A 10165-nucleotide genomic window follows, 5' to 3' on the forward strand; every position below is an offset into this window, starting at 1 on the left:
TCTCAGCACCCCATATGGCCCCCTGAGCACCGCCAGGAGTAAGTCCTGAATGCAGAGCCAGGAGTAACCCCTGTGCATCGCCGGGTGTGACCCAAAAAGCAAAAATAAATAAATAAAATAAAAAAAGGGTAGATCGTATGGTTCCTGGAATCAATAATAGACCCCATTAAACAAATGGCACAAGCTTATCCTTCCATTGTATGGCACAGGAACCCTAATGACAATGAGATAGGACACACGGCACTGCTGCCTGGTCAGGGCCTGCCATCTAACTGCTTGACAACAGTCCTTGCTTCACAGCAACTGCTGCCATCTTTTAGTTGACCTCTTGCCACCTGATCCATCCCCCAGCAGATTTTAATGATTCTTCTTGACTCCCCATCCTTTGAGTGTGTCCACCACCAGCATCTAGAGCCCCAGTACTGTCCATTAGTATTCACCTGTATCTTTAGTATTTTAGTATCTTAGCATGGTCAGGCCCTGTTTATACTGAGGAGATGGTATGCTGGGGGAGATTCCAGATCTTTGAGGCAGGATCTCCTAGATCTGTGTTCTAACAATTCAGTTTTTTCTCATGGTCATTTAGCTCTTCACATTTCAGAGGGTCCAGGTCAAATGTCCAGGTTGGTAGCTTTAGTTATACCTCACATACCTTATGACTGAATTTGCCATTCTCCCCTGACTCACTGCCTGAAATGCTCTTCAGCCCTTTCCCTCAACCTTGAAATTCCTCTGGCCTATAGAGTCGCATTTGAATTTTTCTTCTTAAAGGAAACTACCCCAGATGGTATCATTAGCCCTTCAGAATCACTCAGATGCTCCACTGTATTCAAGGCTACTATTTTGGGGGCAGACAGGAGAGCAGGTATCTATAATGCAGATAGTAGAAAATTAAATTTAAAAAGCTTAAACCACAAGGAATATATGGCATAGAGCATGCACTCCAAGGACGCAGTAATTTTATCATTGGTTAACTCAGAGGCCCAGTCATGTCATGCATATGTTCCTTCCCATCCTCCTATTATGTCAACCTCAGTGATTCTACACTGTTCCTCACAGCTGTGAGTGACTCCTAATATATTCAGGAGGATCAATGGATAATTTATTGAGGGAGAAGTTCAGTAACTTTTTTTTAATGGGTAGAAGGTGCTTTAGGCCACGTGTTCAGGAAAACATGTCTTGCTAGGGATTTAACTGTGGTCCGCCGAAGAGGCCTCATGCAGGGCCAGCTCCTTACCTCTTGTGCTATCTCTCCAAGCCCTGGGTGCCGTTTTAATGGGGAAGTAAACCTTCCCCCAAAGTTTCCATTACACTTTTATTCTCCCATCCAAGGGTCCAAATTGCCTTTCCTGTGCAGGCTTTCCCTAGAAAGGGGGAAATTCCTGAGGGACTAAGACAGTACAAGATTCAATGGAGCAGGGGAGGGACACACACTACCTCAAAGCACATAGACAACCCGATTTCTGAAAAAAAAAAATAAATGGGGCATTATTAGTTAGGAAGTTAGGAGGGAATGGATGTCAGGCAAGTACCAGTGGACTGTACAATCCTGTCTAATCACACTTCTGTTCTTTGCTGCCTAGAACCAGGAACCACCTTGCAGTGTTTTCTTGTAAAACCCCTGAAAGCTTGGGCAGCTATTATTCATTTAGGTTTCTCCTGCAGAGACTGGCACATACTGAGTTCTTGATAAATGCCCATCAAGTGCATTAATGATGGGGGGAAACAGTGAGAGCAATGGATGAGCAGTTAGTGCAGACACAGTCAAGGCAACAGTCATGGAGGAAGAAAGCATCTTTCTTATATCAAGGACAATTGAAGCCATAGCTGCAAAGTTTGGGGGAAAAACCAGTAGGGGTGGATCAAAGGAAGATTCTCAAGCAAAGCAGGTACTTGGAAACGAAAGAGAACGTAAGAAAGACACTCCAGATGACTGAACTATTCTCTTCTGTGACTTCAAAATTTCCTTCTTTGAGGTGTAGAGAGGGGCCACACCTGGCTCCTTGCTCGAGGCTCACTCTTGGCAGTACTCAGGGGAACACATGCAGAATTGGGATTTGAACCATTTTGTAGCCACAACTTACGATGGACAAGTCCTTACCCTCCATACTATCTCTCTGGCCCTCTAACTAAAAAATTTCTGTCCTTAATCTGGAGCACTAGTACAAGGATTAAGGTACTTTCCCAGTATGGCATATGGTCCTCCAAGCACTGCCACAGGAGTAAGCTCTGAGCACTACCAGGTGTAGTCCCCAAACCTAAACAAAAACAACCAAATTCCCAGCCCAGAACATCCTTGAGAAAAATATAATAGTTGTCGTTTCCTTCTAATTTTAGGCATAGCATATTAACAGAAATAGAGATTTGAGATAATGATGATGCATTTCCATCGTAGCATCTACATTATGGTAACTTCTCTTTACATACATAGTACATAAGTGGTGACCCTTTTGTTGCAAATCATGCCTAGTTAGCATCTTAATGATTTTTATTAATTTTTTTTGGCTTTTTTTTTGAGGGGGGTTCATACCTGGCAATGCACAGGGGTTACTCCTGGCTCATACACTCCTGAATTACTCCTGGCAGTTCTCAGGAGATCATATGGGATTCTGGGAATTGAACCTGGCTCGGCCACATGCAAGGCAAATACCCTACCTGCTGAACTATCCCTCCAGGCCCAGATTTTTATTAATCTTTAAAAAAAACTTTCACTTCCTTTTTGTTGTTATTTTTGGCGGTTTGGGGAGTTTGTTTTATTAATTTGGATTTGGGGTCACACCTGATGTTGCTCAGGGTTTATTTCTGATTCTGAGTTCAGGAATCACTCCTGGTAGTGCTTGGGGGAATCATATTGGGTGCCAGGAGTCAAACCCCGGTCAGTCACGTGGAAGGCAAATGCCCTACCTGCTGTGCTATCACTCCAGCCCAAACTCCAACCCAAACTTATTTCTACATCAGTGAATCTGCAAATAAAATGTTTCCATGTACAGTGTTTCTTCTAGGCTCTCCCACCACAGATGGCTAAATACATGTACCTTTTTGTTTAAAGGTTTATACATACATTGTGCATGAGACACTTCAGTGCAGATATATTGCACATTTATGGGGCATTTTTTTGGGGGGGAAGTGACTTTTGGAGTCACATCTATCAATACTCAGGGGTTACTCCTGCCTCTGCGCTCAGGAATTCCTCCTGGTGGTACTCAGGAGACCATATGGGATGCTGGGGATCAAACACACTCTGGTCAGTTGAATGCAATGCAAACACTCTACTGTCGCCATCTATTATTGCTCCGGCCCCACATTTATGTTTTTATTCACTAAGTTTTCTGAATTTTGTCTTAAACTTATGGGGATTTACTGTGAAGCATGAAACAAGCTCACATTCTATTAAAAAAATAAGTGAAGAAGTAGATTTGGGGGAGCTGATCTTGGAAACAAAGGATGGAATGCAGGGAGAACGTTCCAGCAGCCTGGTTAGAAATGGACAGATTTTCTGGCTATATAGAAAGGGAAGAAACTCAAAATAGACCCAAAGTAAAATGTCCCTATAGCTCTACATAAGGCACATATGTAAGACATATTTTCACAAGTTCTGAACAGAAGGACAGGTAAAACCTTCAGTGGGGGTTCATTACTCGAAGCTTAATGCTGTGTCCAGCCTCACCCATGGGAAACCCAGGGTTTTATTTTATTTTTTTCTCCCAAACCTATTTCTATTGACATGGCATAGTCTACAGCAGCATTGATCTTATGGATTTATATTCGCGGTGCATATTCTCTACAAAAGTGTCAAGATCCTTTGCCCCCCAAACCTTCCTCCCTCCTTAGCCTCCTTCAACCACAGTTCTTGCTGAGCACATCTCACAGCTCTTTCCCCTGGGGATTGTATAACCTCCTTCTTCGTCTCTGTATGAGAGTGAAATAGCGTCTCTTCCTCTGCCTCTCCCTGTCACTCTCCTTCTCTTCCTTCTGACCCACTTTCTTAGATGACTTCCTTCAACCCCATCCAAGTTGCAACAAATGGCTAGAATTCATCTTTTCTCATAGCTGAGTGGTATTGCAGGGAGCAATCCAGTATCTGTGGTTATTGGTTTTAGTGTTGGTGATTCTGGTGAGCAGAGCAATGGCACATCCACATTCCTGCTCTGATCACCCATTTCCCTATCACAGGGATGCCGGGCATCTTTCCCTGCCCAGGTGGGGATATGCAGGCTGGGGGCCTTAAGTCCCTACCTTCCCCTGTTCTTCTTTTGTCCAGAAGCTTTACTTACCAAGTAGTTAACTTAGTAGAACTTAGGCTTTATGACATTCTCCCTCCTTCAGTCTCAGTGGTAATATCCTCCACCTTTGAGCTAAATGTATTCCTCCATTCCCCACTCCTGTCTCTGCTTATTTATGGCTTGCTTTTCAGACCTGGATAGATTTCTGTGTTAATCTGGATAGATCCTGTCACTGTCCCTTGTCCATCCTGCTGGTATGAACTGGTGCATTTCTGAGGCCTGTGCTCCTGCAAAAAAGAAATGGTCCTCTGTCCCTCCCTCCCTCCCTCCCTCCCTCCCTCCCTCCCTCCCTCCCTCCCTCCCTCCTTCTCTCCCTCCTTCCCTCCCTCTCTCTATCTCACTCTCTCTCTGTTTTTTTTTTGTGTGTGTGTGTGTGTGTCACACCTGGTGGTACTCAGGGTATACTCTTGGCTCTGTGCTCAGGAATCACTCCTCGCAAGCTCAGGGGGACCTTATGGGGTTTCTGGAATCAAACCTGGGTTTGGCTGTATAGAAGGCAAATTTCCTTCCCACTGTACCCCCTGACCCAGTCACGTTCTTTCTTGAACACTTATCACTTTGTCTGTCTCCTCACACTTTTCTAAGTAAATTTTTTAAAATAAAACTATTTGGTTATATATATCTTCAAAATTTGTCATAAAAGAAAAAATATAAGCATAAGGGAATTAGAAAATGTTATTAATTAACTAATGCCCCATGGCAACAAACATGAGTTTTCAGGCAAATGCTTTGAAAATGTTTCCAGGAAAATTTTAAGGAACCAGTAACTTTAGTGCTATTTAGAATAGAGTAAAAAATTCAAAGATACATTTTTTATGTAGTGAGTTCAATATTGATATGGAAACCTAACAAAAATTTTATAGAAATCATGACTGGAGAGATAGTACAGGAATTGAGGGATTTTCTTACGTCTGGCTCAAATCCCCTGCATCTCATGTGGTTTTCTGAGCTCCAACAGGGTAAACAGAGCCAGGAATAGCCCTGAGCACCACCAGGTGTGACCACTCCCTCAAAGATAAAATAAAATCATAGCCCAACCACACCTATGAATATTGATGTAAAATTCCGTAATAAAAGAAACATATTTTAAAGTCAGGAAACAGACAATAGTAGGAATTGTTACCATCATTATTTCACAAGGTATTGGAAACACTAGGTAACATAATTAAATAAGATGGAAAAAATCAGAGGCATAAAAACTTGAAAGTAAGAAATAAAATTATTGTTTTTGAAGATATTATTTACCTAAAAAAATCCAAGACATTCAGCTAGAAATCTATTGCAATCAATTAAATTTATTTAGAAAGCTTAGTACAGAGTTAACATTAGGAAATTAATAATCTAATTACATTGAGACAATAGTCACTTTTAAAATGTGATGGAAGAAAGGCCTTATGTACAATAGGAACATAAAAATAAATTGTCCAGAACAAATTTGAAAGGAAATTGTGCAAGAACTATGTAGAGGAAACTTCCAAATGCCAATGAGGAATTTTAAATAAATGGGGGAAAATTTCTTGGAGAGGACTATTTGACAGTATAAAACATCAACTTTCCATAAATTAAATATAAGTTATTCCTCTTATATGTAAGCATAAGATGGTAACAGTAAAAATAATTTCAGAATATTCTTTCAAAATTAGATAAGCTGATTATAGTTTGTCAGAAAAATATGAAAAATTGTAGATATAAGGGTATATGTTAACATCCTGTTGCTGCATGACAAGTTACCACAAGTTGAACAACACTTGGCTATTGAGGAGAGACAGACATCTAGGCACTGGGACAGATTCTTGGCTCACAGTCTAGGAGGCTGGCATCTAGGTCTCATTCAGACCCATTCCATTCACACCATTGGCTGAGTTGAGTTCTACTGGTTGTAGGATTAAAGACCCCAGTTTCTCATTTGTTAGGGGGCAGGATATGGACCATACCTGGTGGTGCTCAGGGCTTACTCCTGGCTTTATGCTCAGAGATCATTCCTTGTTGTGCTTGAGGGAACATATGTGGTTTGGGGGGATTGAATATGGGGTTGGAAAGTAACTAAACTCCCTGCACTAAGTTCTTTCTGGCCCAAGGACTCATTCTTACCCAAATGTTAGTCAGAGTTCATTGGTCCTAGAAACCTCTCTTCTCACAGACCACACATTCCCCCCATCCTCCAAGCAAGTAATAGAGAATCTTCTTCATGTTGACTCTCTTTTCCATGTGGAGTTTGTTTCTAGGAAAATCCCAGCTCTACGCAGGTCTCACCTGATTATTTGATCATGCCTCTCTGAAGTAATCTCTCCAACTTAAATTCAGCTGTGCCAAATAATATGACCTTATTATGGGGTGATCATAATTTCACTTACAAATTCCAGGGACTGTAAAGAGATACAAAACTAGGCTGCAGGGATTTTGGAAGCCAACCTATCATTCTGCCTACCACAGAAGCTGAGGAAGCTTTAGGAAATAAAAAAGTGTTATTTTAGATAGTAAGTAGATAAATTCTTTTTTAAAAATTTTTTAATTGAATCACTGTGAGGTACAGTTACAGACTTAAAAACTTTTGTGCTTATGTTTCAGTCATACAATGATCAAGTACCCACCCCTGCACCAGTGCCCATTCTCCACTACCAATGGTCCCAGCATCCCTCCTATCCCAACCCATTCCCCCACCCCCTGCCCCCCACCTCTGTGGCAGGTGCATTCCCTTTCACTCTCTCTCTCCTTTAGGGTATTGTGGTTTGCAATGCAGGTATTAAGTGGCTATCATGTTCAGTCTATAGCCTACTTTCAGTATGCATCTCCCATCCTGAGTGGGCCCTCCAAGCACCCTTTACTTTGTGGTCCCTTCTCTATCTGAGCTGCATTTACCCCCAGCGTGTGAGGCCGGCTTCCAAGCCGTGGAACAATCCTCCTGGTCCTTATCTCTACTATCCTTGGGTGTTAGTCTCCCATTTTGTTACTTTATATTCCACAAATGAGTGCAGTCCTTTTATGTCTGTCCCTCTCTTTCTGACTCATTTCACCTAGCATGATACTCTCCATGTTGATCCACTTATATGCAAATTTCATGACTTCATCTTTTCTAACAGCTGCATAGTATTCCATTGTGTAGATGTACCAGAGTTTCATTAACCAGTCATCTGTTCTCAGGCATTTGGGCTTTTTCTAGATCCTGACTATTGTAAACAGTGCTGCAATTAACATAAAAATACAGATGTCATTTCTATTGTACTTTTTTGCATCTTCAGGATATATTCCTAAAAGTGGTATTGCTGGGTCAAATGGGAGCTCAATTTCTAATTTTTTGAGAACTGTCCATACTGTTTTCCAAAAAGGCTGAACCAGTCGGCATTCCCACCAGCAGTGAAGGAGAGAGAGTCTCTTTCTCCCCACATCCACACCAACACCAGTAGCTTTTGTTCTTTTGGATGTGGGCCAGTCTCTGTGGTTTGAGATGATATCTCATTGTTGTCTTGATCTGCATCTCCCTGATGATTAGTGATGAAGAGTATTTTAAAAATTTTTTATTTTTTTAATTTTATTGAATCACCATGAGATAGTTACAAGCTTTCATGTTTGGGTTACAATCATACAATGATCAAACAACCATCCCTCCACCAGTGCACATTCCCCACCACCAATAATCCCGGTTATGACCCCCTTTCCCACCCTCCCCCTGCCTCCATGGCAGACAATATTCCCCATACTCTCTCTCTACTTTTGGGCATTATGGTCTGTAATGCAGATACTGAGAGGTTATCATGTTTGGTCCATTATCTACTTTCAGCACACATCTCCCATCCCAACCGGTTCCTCAAGTCATCATTTTTTCAGTGATCCCTTCTCTATTCCAGCTGCCTTCTCCCCTTTGCCCATGAGGCAGGCTTCCAGGTATGGAGCAATATTCCTGTCCTGTGTATCTACTATTCTTAGGTATCAGTTTCATGTTATGTTGCTTTATGCTCCACAGATGAGTGTAGTCCTTCTATGTATGTCCGTCTCTTTTTGACTCATTTTACATAGCATGATACTCTCCATGTCTATCCATTTATAAGCAAATTTCATGACTTCATCTCTCCTAACAGCTGCATAGTATTCCATTGTGTAGATGTACCAAAGTTTCTTTAACCAGTCATCTGTTCTAGGGAACTTGGGTTGTTTCCAGATTTTTGGCTATTGTGAACAGTGCTGCAATGAACATATATTGAAGAGCATTTTCATGTGCCTTTTGGCCATTTGTGTTTCTTTTCTGAGGAAACTTCTGTTCACTTCTTCCCATTTTTTTGATGGGGTTGGAGGTTTTTTTCTTGTATAATTCTAGTAGATTAATTCTTATCTGTAAATATTAGATCAATAAATATATATGAATTGAAAGACCAGGAATAAATCCCAAAGTATATGGATACACAGACTATGAAAAAGGAAATTTTCAGGCTCCTGGTGATAATTCAACTGTTTTCTAGGTATTATTAGAAGAAGTTGGAGGGCAAGTAGAAAATATGGGTCTGTATAAGTTATATAAAGTATTGCTAACTGCTCTAACAAGTATATCCCCCAGTTCTCAGTATTTAACAGAACAAAGGTTTATGATTGCACAATGTTCTTCATGGTCATTAAAATAACTTTCCCCCCTTTTTCTTTAACAAAATCCTGTTAAATTTGTATTAAAAATAATACAAATGTCTCAGGTTTCATTGTTTTGGGGTTTGGGGCTACACTTAGAGGTGCTCAGAGGCTGCTCTGGGCAGTGCTCAGGGGACCATGTAGTGCTGGGTATCAAATCCAGACCTTCAAAACATGTTCTTCCAGACTGTTAAGCTGTATCTCCAGTCCCCAGCAGTCGCACTTTCATGACTTACATTGATTTCTGCTGCTCAGCACTGTTCTAGCTCTTAAGAGTCTTCATCATGGTGAATAGATTGGCAGATAGAAATGAGAATGCAAAGAGGGTTACATTGCTTTCCCTTTCAGTCCATTGGTCAGAACTCATTATATGCCTATACCTAGAGAGGAAAGGAAAATGATTTTGGCTGATCCTGTCCACAAATCCCTGATTCACAGCTTATGGCAACATAATAAAAGAGGGAGGGAAGGGAAGGAAGAGAAGAAGGGAAGGAAGGGAAGGGAATGAAAGGGAAGGAAAGGAAAAGAGAGAAAAAGGAAGGAAGGAGGGAGGGAGGGAGGGAGGGAGGGAGGGAGGGAGGGAGGAAGAAAGGAAGGAAGGAAGGAACGAAGGAAGGAAGGAAGACAAGAAGACAGGAAGATAGGAAGATAGGAAAATAGGAAGATAGGAAGATAGATGGGCAATTTTTTTTTAGTTTTGAAAAATACTAATGATCAATTTTGCAGTAGATACACTAAAATTGGAATGATACTGAGATTAGCAGTGCCCCTACACAAGGATGACAAGCAAAGTTATGAAGTATTCTATTTTTTTTTTTTGCAGATTTTTTAGAAGTTTTTATAATCTCAAAGATTTCCTTTCGAAGTATGACTCAAAAGGCAAAGCTCTAAATGAAAGAGAATGATAAATATAACTTATTTAAATTTTTTTTCCTGATAAAACATCCTAAGACAAGTCAAAGTCTAACTGGGAAAGATCTAGCAGATTAATATCCAAATGAAGTATAATGAACTCTCTCTCTCTTTTTTTTTTTTTTTTGCTTTTTGGGTCACACCCAGCAATACACAGGGGTTACTTCTGGCTCATGCACTGAGGAATTATTCCTGGCTGTGCTTCAGGGACCATACGGGATGCTGGAAATCGAACCTGGGTCGGGCCGCATGCAAGGCAAACGCCCTACCCACTGTGCTATCATTCCAGCCCCTAATGAACTCTCTTTTGTTTGTTTGTTTGTTTTGGGGGGGGGAGCCACACCTGGCAGTGCTCA

The 10165-nt window shown here is 41.2% G+C and overlaps 1 non-coding gene across 1 annotated transcript; it reads left to right on the top strand.

Moving 5' to 3' along the window:
* The first annotated feature begins 9604 nt into the window (after nucleotides 1-9604).
* LOC130033686 (U6 spliceosomal RNA) lies at nucleotides 9605-9711 on the top strand. Its single transcript, XR_008793975.1, has one exon. It is a non-coding gene; the product is annotated as a U6 spliceosomal RNA (small nuclear RNA).
* Nucleotides 9712-10165: the final 454 nt, after the last annotated feature.

Source organism: Sorex fumeus, unplaced genomic scaffold, assembly GCF_029834395.1.
Source record: "Sorex fumeus unplaced genomic scaffold, SorFum_2.1 ptg000054l, whole genome shotgun sequence".
Classification (NCBI taxonomy): Eukaryota; Metazoa; Chordata; class Mammalia; order Eulipotyphla; family Soricidae; genus Sorex; species Sorex fumeus.